At 36.8% G+C, this 21,419-nt stretch overlaps 1 long non-coding RNA gene across 3 annotated transcripts; it reads right to left on the reverse strand.

Annotated features, from left to right (window-relative positions):
• Nucleotides 1-14,141: 14,141 nt before the first annotated feature.
• Nucleotides 14,142-20,590, reverse strand: LOC113236872. Of its 3 annotated transcripts, none has more exons than XR_003310990.1 (5): nucleotides 20,473-20,590; nucleotides 18,733-18,916; nucleotides 15,448-15,755; nucleotides 15,057-15,244; nucleotides 14,142-14,261 (listed from the first exon to the last, which is right to left on the reverse strand). It is a non-coding gene; the product is annotated as an uncharacterized LOC113236872 (long non-coding RNA). The 3 variants fall into 3 exon arrangements; XR_003310988.1 differs by having other exon boundaries at nucleotides 15,746-15,843; XR_003310989.1 differs by having other exon boundaries at nucleotides 15,448-15,843.
• Nucleotides 20,591-21,419: the final 829 nt, after the last annotated feature.

Here is a 21,419-nt window from a genome sequence, read left to right on the forward strand (position 1 = left end):
TGGGTCTGGCAAGTGGTTTCGTAAAAATATCAGCCAGCTGATCTTCACTAGTCACCTTGTCGACGTTCAGATCACCACTATTCACCAACCTGGATATGTTTCGTACGACGGTGAAAGTCAGGATTTTCTGCTAGCCTTATAGCACCTTCGTTATCAACTTTTAAACACAGAATCTTCTTAAGATTAACAAGATCCTTTATTAGACGAGACAGACATATAGTTTCTCTAGCAGCTTCGCTAGCCGCAACAATTTCAGCCTCTGTAGTGGAAATTGTTGTTGAATTTTTTTTTGTTTTTGAATTCTAAAATGCCTTGTTTGTAATTTTTCTTATACTTGATACCTAGATCTGGTGTGTACTGCAAATACCGAATTATATGCTTCAGTCGCACACAGTCTGCTTCTTTTGGTTTTTCCAGACTCCGTGATACTACACCAACAGCATATGCAATGCCAAGGTTCCAACGATAGATCTGTAATTATTTTTCATATAACTCATACCCAGTTTCTTGCTTGACGTACTGTCTTTTACAATCGGTATCGAGGCTGGTCTACAAGTATCCATCCCAAATTTCCTCAAGATCTTCTGTACATAAGAAGTTTGGAATATTTTGATTTCATCTCCTCTGCTCTCTATCTATATTCCTAAGAAATAAGAGACAGCCTTTGTGGTTATCTTGAACTGACCATTGAGTTCCTTAATTAACTTGTGTAGCAGAACTTGACTTGATCCAGCGACCAGGCCATCATCCACGTACAAAGCCACAATCACTTTTCCGAACGCTGTTTTTTTTATCAAAAGACATGGATCTGCTTCACTTGTCTTAAAAGCAATTTCATTGAAAAAGTCTGTAATACAACGGTTCCAGCGCAGTGCTTGCGTTAACCCATAAAGACTCTTCTGCAAAAGACAAACTCGACCCGAGCCGTCGTCATAGCCTTCCGGTTGTTTCACAAAAATTTCTTCATCCAGAGACCCATATAGACCCATATATATATAAGAAGGCAGTTGTGATACCAAACTGGAGCATCGCCATTCCTTCGCTAGCTGCTACACTCAGCACAGAGCGAAAGGTTCCCATCCTAGTTACCGGCCTAAACGTCTGTTCGAGTCAATGCCCTTTTTCTGGTGAAAACCTTTAATTACCAGTCTTGCCATATATTTATCTACAGAGCCATCAGCGTTCAATTTAACTCAAAATACCCACTTGCAGGGTATGGCTTTTCTTCCTTCCGGTAGGTTTACAAGCTTCCACGTATCATTCATCCAGCTATGGACAGCGAAATTAACTCATTAAAAGAAATGAGTTAATTTCGCTGTCCATAGCTGGATCCGGGTTTCTAATTGCATCTTATCCGGGTTTCTAATAGATCTCCTCATATAGTGACATGATGTGTAGCACCATTGTCCACATACCAATCATCACAACTAGTGCCAGAATCTGCTGAATTCACTGTTAGTAACATCATATTAGAACTACCAGGTTTGTTTTCCTTCTCCTTGTTGCCACCCTTTGGGCAATCCTTTTTGAGATGACCAAGTTCCTTACAAATAAAACATTTATACTTCTTCTTTGTCCTTTGGTCTTTTTGGTCATTCCGCTTAGCAACCTTTTTATTAACCTTCACATAAAGCGCAGTTTCATTTGACGTAACATCAATAACATTAGCGTTGAGCGCTTTTTCGTGTGCACACAATTGGCCCGTAACAGGTGCACGACTTGTTCATCCCGTCACTTGATATAATAAAAACAAAAGTAAAATAAAATTATGTATTCATGTCATGTTCATGATACCTACCCGCACCACATCGCCCATGTTGTCGGTTTACATTCCCCATATACACAATACGACTTCGTCTGTGGGTCGTCGTGGATGAACTTCACAATAACGATCAAAGCTTAGGGGATCCTGGTGGAATGAATGGTTTATTTGACTAGATTCGTACAGGATTATCCAGCAGAATATTTCTCAAAATGACTTGAATCAGACACGTACTCGAAGACATAGCTTCACCAATGAAAGATATCCCGTTTTATAGAGTTTTTATATGCGATAGTTACACAGGAAATTATACTATTTACTACACGTGAGACCTGTAAAGGGCCCGAAACGTTGGTTTGAAAATAAAACATATACTTAAATCCGACAAAAAGTTTCATTTCCTAAATCCTGTTTTAGTCAAAGGATTAAACGAACTTACATTGTTCTTTTATATTTGTTACATACATACCATCACTTGCTAACTTTTGATGTGGCTCTTATTCTTCTTCACTAGCATCAGTCTCTTCAAACATGCCCTTTTAATAATCGTATTTTTAGTCTGGGCTTTCTTAAAGATATCCCCAATATGATCGAGATAACGTATGTCGAGGTCTATCTCTCCCCACATATATAATATTATGTTCTTTATGAGAAAAACAATGAGTTACTCAGACAGGCATTTATTTTATTAATTCAGTACACTTACTTTGTTTCGATTACATAGTGCTTTTATACAGGCAAATAATGAGTGTCAACCCCCTACAGTTTTTTTCAAAGATTGCGTCGAGTAGCACGACCAGGTAGTCGAATCTGAAGGGGCTCCGACTTCAGAGAGAACATATAAATTAACGCAAAGAAAGTTATTCCGACTGCCGCACCAGCAACAATAGGCATCCAATCGAATGCATTTGCATTCATTGTATTTTTTGTAATAACAGCGTTTTTTATTTTCAAATATATTGCTTACTCTTACGTCTTACTTACGAGCAAGACACTTTTTACATACTGCTGCGTCTCTTACACGTTGCTCCACAGGATTTCTCTACAAATCAAAGAAAACATTCATTTAAATTGGGCCTTAACACTTTAACAAATGGTAGTGGTAGATACCAACCAACTTAACCTGGCACAGTTGACTTGCAGGGTTGCAGTCAAATTATTCTACAGGCTAATGTATATATACTTAGAATAATAACGCATAGACACCTAGTCCGCTCACGCTAAGTGAGGCAAATTGAAGCGCTCCCAATGGGCCTACACGAGCGGGCGGGCCGTCAGTGCTCAAGGTCAACTTGCACCGCGAACAGCTCAAGAATTTTAGCTAAAAATGACGAAATGTGCGGTAAATGAGTGTAAAAATACGTCAGACAATCATAAAATACATACTAACAGCACATTCCAAAAGGAAGTAACGCGTTTCAACTTGTATTTTTATATAAATATTCACTAAAACCGAAAATTAACCTACTACTAAAACTAGCCTACATGAATTTGATTTTTGCCTCACTTGTGACAGTTCGTTTGATATGAAACTATCATTCTATGCGTTATTATTCTAAGTATATATATTTATATATATATGACCGCCGCGCGAACCGCCGTGTAGACCAAATTCAAGCCAGCCTCGCCCGCGTGCCCGGGGCACTCATTTATGTTAAAACGTAAAAGCTAAACAAATAGAGCGTATTTTGCCATGACAATTAGCCGCACGGCGGGCGCTGTGCGGCGGCCACGCGGACTCTGCTCTTCGACCGCGCGGCGGCCGCGCGGGGTGAGCGCAGTGAAGTTCGTATCGAATAAATACACCAGGTTTTGAGATAAGTAAGTTTATACCAGTATATATACCAGTTTTATTTTTATTTATAAAATTATTATTCACGTTGACGATATAATTTGTTTAGGAAACATTATATTTCGTCGTTTCATTCTTTGATATAATTATTTACAATGTAGTCCCCTTAACCCACAGGCAACATGGAACGTCTTTAGAGTAAATCGATTAAAAAAAAATCACTCATCAGGCAACGAGTGCACGCGCATATGCAAAATGCCGAAGCACAGTGCATACGAAAGAATAGACCGTTGCGAAAAAAAGATTAGAAAACTAACGGAAGAAAAGGAAGTACGTCGTCGACGAATAGACGTTTATATTCGTCAGAGGACGATGAAAACATCACAGTTATGAAAGTGTTCTTACCATTCCTAACATATTCCTAATCAAAGATTTATGAACATTAAATTTTTTTAAATATTACAAAACGTTAAACTTATCTAACCTTAGAAAAATTACGATACAAAATAATTTTCTTTGTTTTTATTTTGAACAAGTGAATTTATTAAATGATTAATATGATTATAATTGCACTTAAAATAAGACTATCACTTAATCGAGATTGACTGCGGGTCAATCGCGATGTCATAATTAGCTGCGGGCTATTTATGGGTCCTAAATTTATGACGCCAGATTACTTGCGTTCTGTGATAGACGCACGTGATCTACAATCTGTTGTCTACGGGACAATTCATGTCATGTTATCTTGTTACTTTTTTACATTGTACCCTCATCATTCATTTTTTTCTCTATAAAACGAAATTGGTTGTTTTAGATGCGAGCAACATCGTACAAAATGAAACAGAACCAGAGGCTGGTCACTTAAATCCGTCAGATTACATAGATCAAACATCGGAACAACCCAATCCGCCAGAAGTAACGGAATCGTCAACAGTAGCCGCTCAAGAAAATACAACGGAAATAACCCTACACCCAGAAATACTGTCAGCGCTGGGGGCTATCTATCTATCCACATCAGATACTGCCCATTTTGGAGATCCGATACACGATAGTTTAGCCAATTTGTGGATGCCATTATTGGAAAAAGGTCTACCAAAAGACCAAAATGAAAGTGTTCTAAAACTTAAACAATACCTAACTCCTAAAAATTAAACGATGTTACAAGCACCAAAATTGAACGCGGAGATTTCAACCGCGGTTTCTGGCATCGTAGGAAGACGCGATAAAAAGTTTCTCCCCTTTCAACAACAGCTCGGAATGGGTATTTCGGCAATAAATACGTAGAGCAAGGGACATATTGTTTTCAACAGACAACAAAATACAAGCGTTGAAATTTTTAAGCGACTGTTGTCGCATATTGGCTGATTTACGTAACTCCCTAACGAAATATAGAATTAAATTAATTACACCCAGCTTAAAGAAAATTTTTTCTGCACGTTATACAAGATTCCGAAAGAGATGACATTTTGTTCGGCAAAACATTGCCCGAAAAAATTAAAACTAGCAGGCTATCATATAACATCTATTACGCTGTGTTTTTGAATTTAAATATTTTTAGAGCGCTATCACAATTGTCATGCAAATTAAAATGTCCTAAAATTCCCTTTGTAAAGAAAATTTTGAATTAATTTTTTGAAATTCAACTAGCAAATGTCGCCGTTCCGGCAATGTGACCGTCAATATGCGGTATCTAAAGCTAGGGAGGGGGCGGAAAGAGACTATTCTCGTTACTTTATTATTCTCTTTTGATAAAAGGTCAGTCATCTACTGCATTTGTTATATGGGACCATTAGAATTACTTTAAAATCCATCCGACCATTGGACAATACGACAGCAATAATAGTTTATTGCTGTCATATTGTTGTCGTTTGATGTAGTCATCAACCGTCAAGGCGGGATTCAATTCCCACATTTAAATAATTTGACACGATCCATCTGGCAATAAAGTGAGAAGCGTAATATTTGGCTACACGTGGCCTATGTGAACACTAAGGATAACTGCGCAGAGGCAGAATCAAGAAAGGTTAACCCTGACACGGAATGGGAACTATCTAATGAAGCTTACCAGTCAATTGTATATGACTTTGGTTGCCCAGAAATCGATCTTTTCGCCTCTCGCAACAATGCCAAATGCAGCATTTTTGGTTCTTTGAAACCATAGCCAGACGCCTACGCAGCAAACTCCTTTACCATTAATTGGCGAGTTAGTTTCTTTTATGCTTTCCCACCTTTTTCACTGATTTTAAAATGCCTAATGAAAGTAATTGATGATGGAGCTATGGGCACCCTAGTGTTCCTTTACTGGCCGTCTCAAACCTGGTTCCCACTCTTGCAAAGGATACTTAACTCTGACATATTATTCCTCAACCCGGATAAATATCTCTTGGAATCCCATTTCAGGGACCACCACCCCCTACACTCAAAACTTACCCTGGGTGTCGCGAGGCTCTGCGGGCGGCATTTGCACACTGAGGCGCCCTACACCTCCAGACGCACTACACCTAATGTTGGCATCGCTGTCCGATAGCACCATAAAACAGTACAACACTACTTTGAAGCTTTGGTGAGAATTTTGCACATCAAATAATGTTAATGTTTTCGAAGGCACCAAAACTCGTAGTATTATCCTTTTTGACACAATAATCCAATAAACAAGGTTGTTCTTATGGCTCTCTTAACAGTCACCGTTCCGCGTTTCACTGTTATTAAACAATAGCATCAGGTCAACCGAGTGTATTAAATGGGACGTACAAACTTAATTCGAGTCGCCCTAAATATATCTCAACTTGGGATCCACAATTACTTCTCAACTACATATCTAATTGGTATCCAAACTTAGACCTGAGCATGGAAAAAATTACAAAACAAATAGCAATTTTGTTAGCACACTGCACGGCACATGGGGTCCAAACTTTTTCCCTTATAAAACTTGAGAACATTTTAATTACTCAAAACGGTGCTATAACAGCCATAACAGAAAAAAAAAAGGATAGCCATAACAGACACAATTAAAACTTCTGCCCCTGGCCGTGATCAACCAGTCTTGTTCTGCCATTCTTTCGCGAGAACATAAATATATGCCCTGCTTCAGTGCTCCAAGGGCTATGTAGACAATTTGTTATTGACGTACAAAAAACCCCCAAAGCCGCCAGCTCCTAATCTATAAGCCGCTAGATAAACACTGAGCCGGCAGAGAACGGCTTGGACACGTGTACGTTCAGCGCGCGTAGTACACGTCACGCCTCCACTTCGTCCGCGCTAGCCGCAGGACTCTATGTGGACGCAATCCGGAGGACGGTTGCTGGACCAGCACATCTACGACCTTTGCTCGATTCTATAGCCGCCCATTGAAAGGATCGAAGGGATTTTCGCAAACACCGTCGCTTTTCCTTCCAATAATTAAGTTAATATAATAATGCACACACTCAACATAGCCCCGCACTAGGGAAACCCTGTGAGATAAATAAATGTAGGCCATACAAATATTTCTCCCGGCCCGGGAATGCAGCCAGGAATCTCTGCGTGGCAGTGGCAACCGTTCGGCCACGGAGGCAGTTAAATAATTTAGTACAGTTTATAATAATTTAGTACAGTGGTACTGTGATTTATTTTAATTTCCTTTTTAGCTGTACGAAGAAGCGTATCTATATTCCTTAAGGTTTTTGTTGAGATTCTGTAATAGAATGTATAATAATTACACATACTATGATATAATATGAGGTTTTTTTATTTTTTAATAGAATACCAATTTACACTTATATAGAACAAAACTTTATTCTCTAAACGTCTACATTGTAAACAATTATATCAAGAAATGAAACGACGAAATATAAATAGATGATCAAACGAACTCCTAAGTGAAGTTCGACTGGGGGTCCATTGTATAGGTTCGATTGCACTGGGTCAAAATAAGATAATCTGGAGAATTATCTTAAAACCGAGGAATATAGTTTACCTTAGCGTTTTTCAATAAATAATATATGAATCATATTCTACAATATCCCCGGTTGCTTTTTAACATAGGTTCCCAACGAGGGCGGTACGTACCTAGTGGGCGCTGGAGCTTTTTCTTTTGTGGGAACCGTAGCCGGTCCAAAGGCAAATGGGTGCGTTATGAAATACTTATATAAATATAGCTACACATACTGAGTAGTTAAGGTTACATACTGTTATATTAATTTTTGACGATCACATCCAAATGTACCGCGTTTCCTGCCTAGATGATGTTATCTTTAGCAATTGTAAAACAATGAAACAGGTTTCTCCAGGAGTTGTTGCCGTTCGTTTGCTGAATATTTTTGAACTTCATGCGCTCGGATTACTGTGCTTTTTAAATTTTATTTTGTATTTATTTTCTGTAATGGTGGCCACAAAATTCATTCTTTTTTTATGTAGAGTTTTAACCTTTGCATAATTTTGCTTTGCTTTGGCTTAATGCCATTCAGCCTATTCTTCATTTTCTATCCAAAACCTAATTCATTATACGGTTAAAAAAAAGAAGTAGATTACATAAACGTAAATGACAAATATTTTTTATTGGTGATGTACTTATAGCTTAGAGGCTGGAACATTATAGGATGGAAAATAGTCTAAGGTGATGTGGTAAATGCTCAGAGGATGGAAAAAAAAAGGGTAACAGCTTTACAATCTGGTTGTTTGTATTTGCCACGGAAACATGACGGAAACAAATGAAATTTGGCCACGATGATTTTTTTTTATTAAGAGCTCTGGCTTGGACACACGTCCTTTGAGCCATGTCTTTGTTTAATTATCGGGATCCTCAGTAATATTTTCCATTGTGGTTCTAATACATTGTTTTCACTTTCTCTTAAATAACTTATAGTTCACTTATTTGGGATTTTTATATAGTCAATATTTATGTTTTCACTTTCACTTAAATCACAATATCTTCTATCACTGTGGTGAATTCAGCCCGCAAAACTGAACTCCTGCTTTATTCTCCTTCGATAATAAAAAACTCCTTGATTTAAAATGGACTGTATATTCATATAAAACAAAAATGTCAATCTGACTTACGAAACAAGAAATTGTAACAAGTGCTTTCATGAGCGAATATAAAAAGTGAATGCGTACAAACTAAAACTAGCTTATATTTATACCGGCACGATGTCTCCCACATCGTGCCGGTCCTATCAATGGGTCGCTACGCCGCTCGGCCAATCAGAGCTCTTGAATTAATCATTCTCGTCTGAACTTCAGCTCTGACCGGCCAGGCGCGCACGGCCGTCCGTAACAATCACTTTGAACAAAAACTTTGAATTTGTAATTATTGGAATTTTTAGGATAAAGTCCTTTGTAATTTGGTTTAAAATAAGGAATATTGTTCTAATTTTCTTCAACACTATTTCTTTCGTCGTTTTTTCTTCATAATATACTAAAAATAAAAATAATCTTTGTAAAACCTGTACTAGTAACTTTAAAAGCCCGCCATTTTTCCATGCATCGATGACTATCAGAACCGCTGTTGCCAAAACCCACATATTCACAATTTAAAACATTATGGAATCTTGATGATTAATCGTAGTTGTAAATTTAAAAATAAATAACAAATTCTGGACTGTTAATATAATTTAACCTTTACACTCAAACTACTCAATTCATTCACAAGCAACTCATCAGGCAAATTGTAAACATCAACTCTCGTTTGCACTGAAATCACAAATTAGAAAGCTGAAATAGTACAGCGCCAACAACTGACAAGTGTGTACCTCACAAACCATATAAAGTGTACCTCATAGTATATTCCAAAAATATTCTGTACAGTGAAGACAGTATTACTCCAAAAACATCACGCAAAGCTCAAAACCAAAACGTGTATGTACTCATATACATATTGACGCGAGATACAAAGTAGTTGTTTCGATTTATTTATCGATTTCATGATGTAAATCTCTATGGATAAAATATTCCACTGGAAGCGATCGTTCAATCAGACTGCATGCGAATCAGTGTATGTTGCTGTCAACGTAGGAAAGGAATTTTTCTTTGTGTTTGTTCGATTTCCATCTCAATAATTATACAATTTTTTTTTACTTCTTTATTTTCACAAACAGCTCCCACTGTTTAAAACTATTCCATTTAGCGCGATGCCGTATTAAATGATTGCCGTGTTTAACTGTCTATCGTGTACCTACATGGCACATGATCAAACGGTGCGTGGCGACGGAACCCGGACGCATCAGACAAGGGGCCAGGAGACGAAGCGGAGAGGGTGCTGCGATGCGACTAAGCGGCGTTACGTTGCGACTAGAGGCTGGCGTTTAAACAAAAAGCACTTAAAAAAGTTTGCTTTTTGAAATAAGCACAAAAGCACGCTTTTCAATTTAAGCGTAAGCGTTAACAACGGGCTTATGTTTCAAGTCCCGCCATCTATGTTTCCTAAACAAAGTAATTCGTCAATGTGAACAATAATTTTATAAATAAAAAGAATATTCGTGTGTTACAAATAAACTTACTTGTCTTATAACCTTTAGTGGTATACTCTTGTTTTTCGCTATCAACACAACGTTACTAGCTTTTTTTTAACATAAAAGTTAGAAAAGCGTTAGAAAAGCACACATTTTTTAAAAACACAACGCTTAAACGTTTAAAAAATAAGCAGTTTTTCCCATCTCTAGTTGCGAAACCGCATTGCTCGTATGGCACTCGGTGCGTTGAAATCACAGCGTTGCATCGCAACAACGTACAGTTGCCCCGTGTAGCATAGGTATGAAAATAATGTGATTACGTAGCTAGCATGCAATGAAACTAAAAAGTTAACAATCGGTTATGGGGATGCACGATTTTTTTGATCGCCAATGAGAAATGACGTTCAGATGGCACAGAAGTAGGGACAATCGGTTATCATGAAATCAATTTTCATAAAAATTGAATCGTAATGTGCATCCCTAATCGGTTACCGGAATATTGTCTTCATTTTAGATGGGACCGATATCGAAGTACCCTCTTTCCAACAAAAAAAGAATCATCAAAATCGGTTCGCAAATGCCCGAGTAATTACGTAACATACATACAAACCGTCGAATTGAGAATCTCCTCCTTTTTTTGAAATCTGTTAATGACAAATAAAACAGTAAAGTAAAAATAACATTTCAAACTTAGAATAATAACGCATAGAAACCTAGTCCGCACACGTTAAGTGAGGCAAATTGAAGCGCGCCCAATGGGCCTACACGAGCGGGCGGGCCGTCAGTGCTCAAGGTCAATTTGCACTGCGAACAGATCAAGAATTTAAGCTAAAAATGACGAAATATGCGGTAAATGAGTGTAAAAATACGTCAGACAAACATAAAATAGATACTAACATCACATTCCACAAGGAAGTAACGCGTTTCAACTTGTATTTTTATATAAATATTCACTAAAACCGAAAATTAACCTACTACTAAAACTAGCCTACATGAATTTGATTTTTGCCTCACTTGTGACAGTTCGTTTGAAATGAAACTATCATTCTATGCGTTATTATTCTAAGATTTCAAATTATAAAATTCGTTTCAATTAAAAAAAGAGCACTGGATTAGCTACATTTTTAGTACTTATACAATAAAAGGAAAACGTTTTATTTTTATAAAAGAATAAGTGATGATTTCACCTCCATCTCACCTGATAGAAAGTGGTGACGAGGTCGACGATGGTGCATGTACACCTAAATAATGTATATTCACTCTCGCCTTGAATACAAGATATTTATTCGCTGAAAAGTGTAGTTAACAATGCTGGTCTTATATTATATTAGATCGTACATTTCACCAAAACTTGGCATGCGAATATTTTACACAATGCTTATTTCACTTGAGACGTAGCATGCATTAAAATTAAATTAAAACAATAGCATAAACAAACTACAACAATTGGAATTTAACCAGAAAATAAGAAGTCAAAAATATAACATACAATATTTAAATTTTACATTTTATGGTATCAAGTAAGAAATCATTAATATTGTAATAGCATTGAGTAACTAACAAATTATGCAATTTCATTTTAAATTATATAGATTTTAAGACAGGTTTCTTACCACGGTATGACTTCTTTTTATTTTCCCGATATTTCGGAACGGTTGCACGCTCCATGGTCACGGGTTGACTGGACGGCGGCAGATGACAGCTTTAAGAGCAGACATATCTGTCTACCCTCGTGCGCTGTCGACGACTACCTTCATCGCGATTTGTTGTGGCGTTACTATTGTCACTCACTTTTTCACACAAATCACACTCACTGTATCCACACGCGAAACTGAACTCGAGGTGTTTTTATTTTTATTACTGCACGCACTAAGGACCGGATTCCTTGCACTGGACAGTTTAAAACCATCATCACGGTTAAATGTTTTATACTGAGTGATCTCGATGGCTTCAATGGTTTAAATGTTTTTATTTTGTATCCATTCTGTCGCAACACCGTCTTAACGTGCTCCTGTTCCTGTGGTAGGTGGTATGAATCACAAAGATCATAAGCTCTATTGGTTAATGACCTGACGACCGAATGTAGGTGTTTTGGGTGATGATGTGAAGTGGCATGCAAATATTTGTCCGTGTGAGTTGGTTATCTGTACACAGAATGACCGAGTGAACCGTCTTGTCGGACTTTGACCAATACATCCAAAAATGCAAGCGCGCGATTTTTTTCAATTTCACAAGTGAACTTCATTTTGTTATGGGTGTTGTTAAGACGTGCTAAATAATTTTGTATATGTTGCTCCTTTCCTTCCATTACGGAAAATACGTCATCAACATACCTCTTCTATAATTTTATTGTTGATGGTGCTGACAGAATGGCGGCGTTTTCATAGTGTTCCATCCAAATGTTGGCAACAATTCTTTTAAATTGTCGACAATTTAATACTTAACAGCATCCGGCAATTTATTAAATAATTTTGGTGCTAATACGAACATCTTTCTACAGTAAAATTCCAAATTAGAGCGTTGTTTGGGCCGTATTTCTATTTTATTCCTTGTGTTTCTAGGATATCTAGTTTTGACTATATTAAAGTTGCTTAGATTTTGTTTCACATAAACACAGGCCTCGTAAATATACATCGATGGTAGGGTTAATATCTTCAGGTTTCCTAAAGCAAGGTACACAACTCTCTCGCTGACCCATACCACATATGACCCTGACACATTTCTTCTGGGATTTAAATAGTGGCATAACATGTGTTGCAGCAGCATTTCCCCAGAGTAATAATCCATATCGCAAACTAGAAGCTACATAAGCGTGTTAAGCACAAAAAGCAGTTTTTTGTGATGTTAAAAAGGCCAAGTTCAGGGACTAAGTCTGCAGGCAGGGAATTCCACTCCATAGCCACGCTCAACGTATAACACTTAACGTAACGCTTCATTAGAACCTCTAGAATATCCACAAGATAGAGGTGGAACCCCAGCCTAAGTGCTTGGTGTGCCGTCCAGCTATATCGCTAGGTAACTGATTATATATATAGGCAAAGACTCATCGCGTGAATGCTCTGCGTCGCCTTCTCTGTCCAGTGAAGATCTCCATAGATGTTCTTCTAATCGGAGGGTCGCATTTCTGGGTCCTTGATGAAAAGATCTCGAGTTTGATTCCCGGTAGAATCAATTTAGGAACGAACTTTACCTCAGAGTTAATATCATTACTCTGGTTACCCTTGCACAGGTAATCGATGTTTTTGTCTCATAAAGAACCATGACTACGTTTCTGAATAGAAGAAATTAGGATTGGAAATAGGGCGCCGAAATTATGCGACCAAATTTCGGTAGATGCGACCTCGTTTCACAAACAAGTATAACACAGCAAGATTTGTTTTTAATTAGTCTCGTTATACTTTAAAAAAGGGGGTTTCTTTCACAGTAAAATTGCGCTTAGAAACGTTTTTTTTGAATGCAATTTTACGATAACACCCCCTTTTTTTAAATCAACAATTCCGATTACTATCGTGTTTTTCCCCAACGTAACACACTATCCTTAATTTTACTTAGGTCTACTTCTAAAGTATTAACTTGTACATTCCATTGGCCCAGGATATTATTGGGCTTTGATAATATGGGTTACGTATCTGTTAGTCTAATTCCAGCCTCTAGTGCATCGTTCCTTTCTGATCCGGGTATATTCCACTAAAGCGTGTTAGGTATCTTCTCTGGTATTACAAATACACTTCGGGGACTCTATTAGCTTCATCAGGTGATCAAATGCATTTAGTGGAATGTGTCCGGTGCGCAGTCTCATGATCGTGATCGGTTCAGACTCTTCTACATAAACCAAGGAATATTTGGCGGTTTAGCGTGTATAGTTTTGTACCATATACCTTTTTCGGGCGATCACTTGAGAAAAGCTTTTTTCCACATAGCGTCTCTTAAGAGATCGTTAAAAAAAGGCACATAGTTAACATGTATACTATCAAAAATGCGTGACTTCGCTCCATTATCAGTTGTTCTGTATCGGATTTGCTATCGTATATTGATATGTAGACGCTGGTTCCTTTTAAATTTTGTTAGCTGACATAAATACGAAGGGCTTAAGTTTTATCTACATCAAAGATTAAACGCGGAATTGTAATTTCTAGAAAACACAATAAAACAAAACAACATCTGTGACTCAGGCGTATATTGCGTCAATATTTCACAACGTAGTAGAAGTAGAGACTGAGATGAAAATTATGAGCCCAACCCGCAAAGCGTTTCTTCAACCATCACCTATTGTTTGGCACTGAAACAAAAGTAATCTTGTTTATTTACTTTCAAAACCAAACATACTAAATATTTACGTAGAAGTCAACCTTTTCTCTGACATTTAATCTACGTTACAACAAGACAATTTTCATATTCAATTCATATTGTAACATTTAATTTGTACATGCAATAACAACCTACCTTATCACTGAATAATAGAATTATCGTTACGTAAGACTGGGCGAAGTTGAAGAAGAAATAACCTAACCTAAGTACAGAGTACTAAACAACCGATCTCAAAAGTGATTCATCTCCTCGTTTATCATCCTTAGGGGTCGAATATTTTCTTCAAATTTAAATGGGACCACTATTGAGGTACCCTCTTTCCAACAAAAAGAATCATCGGTTCACAAATGGCGGAGTTATCGCGTACAACCAAACCAAAATACATACACACAACCAAAAAAAAACAGTCGAATTGAACCTCCTCCTTTTTTTAAGTCGGTTAAAAACAAATGAACGCAGTAGATAGAGTAAAAGTAAAGACATACGTAATGTTCAAATACGGATGTGATCTTATAAAAAAGATAACAGGTGTATATACCTTTCTAAATTAAATAATGTTTTATTTCGATATTATTTCACAGCATTGCTGTAGTGATACTTCACTCTAAATGGCACTTAATGTAGTTAATATAGAAACCCTACTTAATCGTGAAGAAACAAAGACATTCGAACAATTTAAGACGCTTGTGCGACGTGGGGCATGATCACATACAATTCACTTAAAGCATCTACTTTTTTATGAATGATAAAATAGTTATATGATTACCGGTCCATCTTCTGTGCAAATACACTTGTATGTGCTAGGGCCGAAGCCCAGGCCGAAGCTTCTGTAAATCTTAGGCGGAGGCGACTCGGATCGCAGCATTCTTAATAAGCCGTAGGTCAGAGCTACAACGGTCATAGATATCACCGCCAAGTGGATTAATGTCGGCTTAGAACCCATTATCAGAGACTCTGCAGAAATGTCAGGAATAATTAATGAGCTTCCAATCTTCACACTTAGAATTAATAAAAATTAGATTAGATGATTACAGGCAACACACCGAGGGAAAACATTAACACGAATTTTAGACACATGAAACCATGTATGTGTGAACATCTTCAATTCCTAAAGGTACCATTAGGACAATGTGAAATTATGGAGTTAAAATACATACATATCAATCGTTCCGTACATGAAATGAAACCTCTGAAACATGTATTTTCCGTTATGTTAGACATCTCAACCCATTTTTTTCAATTTTATTTGCAAATACGTTCCCGACTTCACGTAAATGTCGTTACATTTTTGACAAACGTATTTAATGTCAATTTTACCGCCCATAGATAGAGCATGCATAATTTTTTGACATATAATTGGCCTCTAGGCAAAGCGGTAAACCACTCATTGATTTCTCGTAAGCTATCCGAATAGGCCAGGCCTATTGCATTTGCAGCAACAACAGGGTGGGTCACCTTCTGGGCACTGAAAAAAACCAGATTTATCCGAATAAGCCAGGCTTATCACAGCTGCAGCATTTACACGCGTTGTCCGTCGATGGGCATCTCGGGCACTGAAAACAAAACGAGATATTGCCATAGTCTTTGGCAAGGTTCGATATTATCAAAATATTTGTTTTTTGATAATTTATCGTGATAAGTGCCTGATAATTATCCAATAATTATCCGTGCTGATTCATAATTTTGTCAATTTTTGTTTAAAAAGTGACAACCTGAGAAAAATAAATAAACACGAAGAAACATTTAGGAAAACGTTTTGGTTTGTGATTATTCTTTGAGATTGACATTTGACTTTGGATACGTCTCGTACACGCACGACATTGCTAGCGGTATCACTTTGTTGTTCCAATGAATATAAAATTAATTGGAACGACATTATCAAGATTTAGTTGTCAAAATAATTATTGTGTTAATTATCGAACTTTGGTTTCTGGCAATGAATAATTAGATATCTACCTATTTATTCTTGTTCATTCATTTTACATAAACATAAACGTTAAAATAACGTTATGGTGGTCAGTATCTTTTAGCATAAGTCTAAACTAAACCTAGAACTCAACCACAGTAATGCCTGAAGGGAAACAGGATGTCCGGTAAATAGTGAATAAAGTTTGAAATAAAGAATACTTAGATAAATATGTTAATTAAGTACTTATTTATCGAACAAGCACTTACAGAACACCCGCAATATTGAATTACATATATTTCATTATTATTACCAATGGTCGGAAAAAGGTGTTCCACGTATGTACATGTAGATATAGATATTTCCTGATGGAAGAAACTCTTTTCTATGTTCTATTTATGAAGTAAAATAGCCGTTCATTTTTCGTGCCATTTTTGTAGCATAAATAGAATAAAGAAAGGAGTTTCTTTCATCCGGACATCCGGAATTCGAAGGAAGTAATTCATTAATATTTGGTTATTATCATTATTATTTATGTATGTATGTATGTATGTGGAACATGTTTTTCCGACAATTGATTATTACGTACTGTGTGTTTCTTTGGAATCGATAAAAAACTTTAAGAGGTGATTATGCATTGGATCTTATGGCGGGTCACCAGAGGAGAAGCAGAAAAAACTGTTTTGCCAGATCAAATATTAGGTATTTACTATTAAGAGCCGATTCTACCTCAGCTCAGCTGTAATATTGTTGTTAACTTATTTATCTATGACGTGAAATGCTTTTCGTATTCACATATTTTAAATTCACTTCGTTGTTTGATTGTTAGAAACAGGCCACCGTCAAATTATACAAATTTTTCCCGTACTAACACGGTTCATTTAGCTTGGAACGAGCGGCTGGAATACTGCCGTTATTTCAGAATGATTTTTTTTACAAACGAAATTAAAGCCATTTCAAAAATGTATATCGTTTATTATACGTCTTAGAATAATAACGCATAGAAACCTAGTCCGCACACGCTAAGTGAGGCAAATTCAAGCGCGCCAAAAGGGTCTACACGAGCGGGCGGGCCTTCAGTGCTCAAGGTCAACTTGCACCGCGAACAGGTCCAGAATTTTAGCTAAAAATGACGAAATGTGCGGTAAATGAGTGTTAAAATACGTCAGACAAACATAAAATAGATTAAGTAAGTAACGCGTTTCAACTTGTATTTTTATATAAATATTCACTAAAACCGAAAATTAACCTACTACTAAAACTAGCCTACATGAATTTGATTTTTGCCTCACTTGTGACAGTTCGTTTGATATGAAACTATCATTCTATGCGTTATTATTCTAAGTTATACGTGTTTAGTTCAGTTGATATAAAAAAAAATCATTGGTATATGTAAAGTATAGGAAATGAAATTATTTTTCCGGATTCAAATCGCGTATATTTGTTTTTTCAAACAAACCGACGTTTCGGGCCCTTTACAGGTCCCATGGTCACGGTTGACTGAGGTGGTACAGTCTTCAACGAATCACACCATGGCCTCACAGTACATAAATGAGGTGCTTACCTCCCAAAAGAATTTTGAAGTCGAGCAGCACAATCTTGAGGAGAAAGAGCACTCTTCAAATCAGAGAAAATCATTACTCTAAAATGTTTTTCCGTTAATCCATTTTTACTACACCCGACAAATATCTCGACTAATTACTTTCCGACAATTTTTTTTATAAATAACCACAAATATATCATCTAAATAGACACCGCAAGAAGCGCGATCTGTATGATTTTAAAATAATTTATCTATATTCTGTGGAAGGAAACGTCCCTGTTTATTTATCTTCCTACAGTTGTGGTGTTTACGACTGATGTTTAACTGCGATAACGGCCGGTCGCATTCTGAGGCGTAGTAACAGCAACTAAGCGTTTATAGCTTACATTGGGCACGCGAAATAGGTACACTTGCGGCGTCTCTTTGGATTATATGTCTGTGTAAATAACTAATAAGGTCCTATGGTTCAAAAAATATACTATTCGAAATTCAAATAGTTGTGTAAAGCCAAAAGTACAAAACTTTTAGTGGGCCGCAAGTATAATTATATGTGAATTTTCATTAGGTACTCTCCTTTTTAAGCATAAAAAAGTAATCGACTGATTTCGTTCATAGAGTCTCTAAACCGCTCTCCTGAAAAGATGTCATTTGGCAGATGTGCCTCATTACACTAAGAGCGCGAATTATTTTTATGAAATTAAAATTATTCTATGCTAAAGTTGTTTGTCTTCACGGATACCCACAATCACCTCTTAAAATTTGAACACCACGTGCCTCTACCACGAGTATTCTGTGACAGTTGTCGCTAGCGACCGCTTAAATTACTTCACAATTTTGTATGGCAAATTATACAGCGCCCCTATCGGTCACAAAAAGAAAACATTTTGTATACAAACATTATACGCGGTCGCTAGCGATAACTCTCACTGTATTCTCATGGTAGAAGCACGGGAAAAATACCGCATAGTACATTAATAACTAAATATAGGTTACCTCGGGTTCCTTTTTGTTGCATTTCTCAACTTTCTTTCGGCACGTGTTGGTGGAGTATTTGCAAGCACCGATAGCTAGAATCCCGCCGACAACCAGTCCACCAAGCACCATAGTCCAGTCGATGCCCGCGCGCCGCGGTCTGGAGGCCATCTTCACAAATCGTAGCTTCGATCGGATCTGTTCGCTGTTACATCATAAGCAAAAGTTTAAAATTAAAAAGACTGGACGATCGCCATGTTGGCCAATTTTCACAACTAACATCAGTGGATTTACCACGCGACTAACAGTAGTCACAGGACAGTTGTCGCTAGTGACCGCGTAAATTACTTCACAATTTTGTACGGCAAATTGTAAAAAATATAGCGCCCCTAACGATCACAAGAAGAAGTAATATTTTGTATACACATATTTTACGCGGTCGCTTGCGACAACTGTCATTGAAAACTCATGGTAGCGGTACAGGAACATTGGTGTTAAAAGTCATAACGTCAAAACGTCAAAACTTACCTACCACGTAAATGCAACAAACAATAAAATTGAGTACCTACTGAGTAACGGAATGGAAGCTAGACGAAAGACAAATCGCGCGTCTTCCGGAAAATTCTCGCGTAGTTTCGGGAATTCTCGCAGCTTAACCGTTTCGTATCTACTTTGTACGTTACACAAATGATATAAAGTTCATTGTGTTATGTACAATTTCCGCAGCAACGCAAACTGAACCTCAGTGTTTCAAGATCGAAAGTGGCTTATCAGCAGTTACCGGAATTGAGGGACTTAATTTACCTAAAGTATGAACGTTTTCTTGGTATGGACATACCCATTTCGTCATCAAATATAATATCTTTTTTTACTGTTTATTTTCTAAACATTCCAAAATATAGGTAGTCTCATGTTTATTTTTTAAATGGCTAAAGTATTTAAATACGTAACTACCTATGGAAACACAACTACAATATCATTTTTTGAGGCAATAATTTGTAACATATCGCACTGCTATTACAATAGTGTTGTAACTCAAAATATGTGAAATTTAATATTATATCATTATTGAATCTAAAATTTGTTTCTCTACACGTCAAAAAACCGTCGTTAAAATATTGTAAGAAACAATCAAAAGATCTCTACTTAACTCAAAATAGACACACTTTATGTGAGCTAGTTCTGGCCAACAATCTTAAAACAAAAATATTAAATTCTTTTTTCCATTTTATGTTTAAATATATTTGCGACATTGTTTAAGTGTCTATAATAAATACATACATAAATTTTAATGATTTTTTGGGGAATTGAGTAATTCGTTTTTTATCGATTCTGAGAAAGTCCACTTTTTGAATTAATACACTATTGTATTAACAGTGCGATACACTTAAGAGGAAATGTCTATTGTAGAAGGGAACGTCTACCTTATTCTTTAGTTAATCTAAATTAATTCCCTACATTCTGATCACTGCTCATCACCAACAGGTAAATTTAGACATGTTGTTTTACGTTTAAACCATTTTACACTAAAAACTAATTGTTTAGCGAAATTTTATGATTTGTGACTCCCCTGTAATAAGACAACGACATAACGCATGAAACACTATGTTACGCTCACTCCAAAACACCCAGACCAAAATCAACCGAAAATTTAATTCTGAATATTTTTATAAAGCACCTGTGTTCCAACCGCTGGGTCACCGAGGTCGTTGACAACGAGGTCGAAAACAAATTTAATGTCTAGTTCACCTAGATACTCACATGGCTATGTAGAAATTGTTTATTGCAAGTGCATGGTGTATTATTTTGAATACTGGTCCATTTTGTTCAATGTGTTTTGGAGCTGGGATTGGGCAGACACGGAATATTGTATTTCGTTTGATGTCTTCGAATTTGTGTTGTGATGGCAGTTGATGCTGTCACGTCAGAAAAAAATTGACAGCCCGTCAGATATTTAAAATAATGTAAACAGAACAAGATGTTTTTGAGTGACTGTCTTAAAAAAGTGTGGATAATAAATTTTTGTCTGTTGGTTTGTCTTTCTCTACGTTCTCTTCCAACCGATTGGATTAATTGTATTTTTCGTTGAAGTGTGTTTTTTCATCTGGCCAGCTTTTTTGCCTTATTGATGATGAAATTCATTTAGCACTTGAAATATCAACATCATCATTGTCATCCCTTGATTCCCACAATTCGGCGCGTGTCTATACTAACGTTTCATCCAATGATTGTGAACCTTCTTCAACTTGCAGTTCACATCACGATAATGACCTTCATCGCTTTAGACTCTGGGGATCCATTCTCGTCTTTCGTTCAACATCTCTGCCCGAACCAATTACTGTCAAAAAAGTAACACTGGTTAAAATTAACAGACGCATGAGACCGATATCAAAAATGATTCGGTCGTGTACTTAGACTATGGAAACTTAAATTTCCATCCTCTAAGGTCGAGTATTACTTATTTGGTAGTAACTGTTTCGGACTGAAAGTAAACCGCCCTGCCCGAGCTGTTATGAACAAATAGCTCAACTGAGGGTTTGTAACGTGTTTAAAGTAAAACTCCTGCTTCATGTATAGGTATACTTTGTAATGACATAGCTTTTTGTAAAAATTATAATGAAGTTGAAAATCTTTTGCGAGTCTCAGTCTAATTAATCACCTTCTCAAACACACACACACACACACACACACACACACACACACACACA

Source organism: Hyposmocoma kahamanoa, unplaced genomic scaffold, assembly GCF_003589595.1.
Source record: "Hyposmocoma kahamanoa isolate Upper Pololo Valley unplaced genomic scaffold, ASM358959v1 92, whole genome shotgun sequence".
NCBI classification, from domain to species: Eukaryota; Metazoa; Arthropoda; class Insecta; order Lepidoptera; family Cosmopterigidae; genus Hyposmocoma; species Hyposmocoma kahamanoa.